This window comes from Olea europaea, unplaced genomic scaffold, assembly GCF_002742605.1.
Source record: "Olea europaea var. sylvestris unplaced genomic scaffold, O_europaea_v1 scaffold2009, whole genome shotgun sequence".
NCBI lineage: Eukaryota > Viridiplantae > Streptophyta > Magnoliopsida > Lamiales > Oleaceae > Olea > Olea europaea.
In genome coordinates, this window is record NW_019237974.1 from 108,353 (window position 1) to 111,415 (window position 3,063).

A 3,063-nucleotide genomic window follows, 5' to 3' on the forward strand; every position below is an offset into this window, starting at 1 on the left:
TTGTTCAAGGATCTTTTCATGTATTATGTTAGGTATAATCGAAAATCAATTTTGGCTTCAAAAGGGACGCCTCTTTTGATGAATAAATGGAAATATTACCTTGTAACTTTTTGGTAATGTTATTTTTCGCTGTGGTTTCATCCAAGAAAGGATTTTTTCTAAACCAATTATCTAATCATTCCCATGAATTTGTGGGCTATCTTTCAAGTGTGTGAATAAATGCTTTAGTGGTACGGAGTCAAATTCTAGAAAAAGTATTTCTAATCAATAATGCTATTAACAAGTTTGATACTCTTGTTCCAATTATTCTTTTGATTGGATCATTGGCTAAAGTTAAATTCTGTAACGTACTAGGGTATCCCATTAGTAAGCCGATTTAGAATGATTTCTCAGATTATGATATTATTGATCGATTTGGACGTATATGCAGAAATCTTTCTTATTATCATATTGGATCTTCCAAAAAAATAGTTTGTATCGAATAAAGTATAAACTTCGACTTTCTTGTGCTAGAACTTTGGCTCGAAAACACAAAATTATTGTACGTTTTTTTTTGAAAAGATTAGGCTCGAGATTATTGGAAGAACAAGTTCTCTCTTTGACCTTCCCAAAAGCTTCTTCCACTTTGCGGGGAGTATATAGAAGTCAGATTTGGTATTTGGATATTATTTGTATCAATGATCTAGTCAATCGTAAATAATTATTCTGAATGCTTGGAAATCAAAATTTTATATATAGAAATCTGTATTTTCTTTTTGCAATCTACTTCATGCAATTACAAAAAATTCGAATGAATCTAGATAGTTATTGGATTGGATTAGTTGATACGACCTTATAAGTCATGTTATACTATTAAATAACAAGCCTTCCATTTTCTATTTTGATTTATATTATAGAAAATTAGTGTGCTTGGGAGTCCTTGATGACTAAATAAACTAAGATTTTACCATGACTGTAATTTTAGAGAGATGAGAAAGCGAAAGCCTATGGGTTCACTTTTGTAACTGGATAACTAGCACCGAAAATCGTCTTTACATTGGATGGTTTGGTTTTTTGATGATTCCTACCTTATTGAGCGTAACTTTTTATTTGTTATTGGCTTCATTGCTACTCTACCAGTAGATATTGATGGTATTAATGAACCTATTTCTGGATCTCTACTTTACGAAAACAATATTATCTCAGGTGCCATTATTCCTACTTCTGCCACTATAGGTTTACACTTTTACCCAATCTGGGAAGCGCATCCATTGATGAAGGGCTATACAATGGTGATCCTTATGAACTAATTGTTCTACACTTGTTACTTGGTATAGCTTGTTACATGGGTCGTGAGTGGGAGCTTAGTTTCCATCTGGGTATACGAACTTAGATTGTTGTTGCATATTCAGCTCCTGCTATCGTTGTTTTCTTGATCTACCCAATTGGTCAAGGAAGTTTTTCTGATGGAATACCTCTAGGAATTCTGGTACTTTTAACTTCATGATTATATTCCAGGTTGAGCACAACATCCTCATGTACCCATTTCACATGTTAGGCATAGCTGGTGTATTCGATGGCTCCCTATTCAGCGCTATGCATGGTTCTTTGATAACTTATAGTTTGATCAGGAAAACCACAGAAAATGAATCTGCTAATGAAGGTTACAGAATCGGTCAAGACTAAGAAACTTATAATATCGTAGCCGCTCATGGTAATTTTAGCTTATTAATCTTCCAATATGCTAGTTAACTCTCATTTGTCACATTTCTTCCTAGCTACTCGACCGACTAAAGCTAAAAGAAGAGTTACTCAACTGGGTACGTTAGTAGCTCAACATAATCTAGCGAAGGTTGGGGGTCACAAACTGAATCAGGAGAAGCTTTACAAAGTAGGTAGGTTCATTGCTAGACTAAGTCTGAAACTGAAAGAAGTGAACTTCAAGCTGAAAGCCAATAATCAGGCAATGGCAATGCAGCTTAGAAGCCAAAGAAGCAAGACCGATGAATAAATAGAAATAAGAACTTTTCATTTTCAATCAATTTAGCTCATAGTCTTAGCAATTTTCAAAAGAGCAAAAACAATATAATCTAAAATCGAGTTCATCTTACCATCTCCAAGGAAAGCTTCCACCTTCTTCCATTTAGAATATCCCTTCGACCAATTTTCACTCTTGCCTCAATAGGTGTTTACCCCTAATTTTTAGCTGGCAGTGAGTAGCTAGGTCTTCGAGCTTGGCTGAAGGGCTAGTTCGAGGTTCTAGCTTGAGTTCTTAGCAACTCACAGTAGGAGTTTTAGTTGACTATAGCTTCTCGATGCGTAGGAAATTCCTAAATAGCCCGCTGATGATTTGCCAGCTTGACTGCCTCTATTGCATCTCCGGGATGTGAAGCCCTTCTCAATGTCTTCCACTCACCCAATGAATTCAAGAGGCAAGGAGAATCACTGATTGAATCCATTCCAGATGATGTGTCGCTAACAAGGCCTACCTATTCTCCCAATGCAATCCATCTTTTCAGGGGCATGGCATTCAATCCTATCTCAATATATGCTCCTCCAAGGCCTGAAGGTAGATTGAATCCAATTCCATCCAACATAGGTGGGTAGAGTTCACTCATTTAGTAGCAAGGGGATGATGAAAAATGATGCTATAGCTGCTCACCTTTCCGCTATCTGCCTTGCTGTGAAAGGGGACTATTAAGTCCACTAACTAGTCTATCTTTCTATCTCAAATTTTTTATCTTTTGTGCTAGTGGAGCGAAGGAAGCGGGGGATGAACTCCTCTATATACCCTATAAATTAAATAAATTAAATGAGTTGGATCTATTGAATGATATCCTGGAGACAGGGCTATGAGGTATGAGTCGATCGAATGCAGGAAAGCCAAGGTTTTTATTCCTATCAATCATTCGTCAGGAAGTAGTGGAGAAAGAATCATCTTCTGAAATGTCATTGTTGAAGGTGTAGAAAGGGCTAAAAGTTAATAAAAATTGTGTAATTAATCGAACCCCGACAGGTAATTTTCGTGAAACTATGCTTTCTGTAGTCCCTGCTATGCTAGCAATAAGGAATCTTTCCTTCAGC

At 36.3% G+C, this 3,063-nt stretch overlaps 1 pseudogene; it reads left to right on the top strand.

Annotated features, from left to right (window-relative positions):
• Positions 1 to 948: 948 nt before the first annotated feature.
• LOC111379599 lies at positions 949 to 1,990 on the top strand (annotated as a pseudogene).
• The last annotated feature ends 1,073 nt before the right edge of the window (positions 1,991 to 3,063 follow it).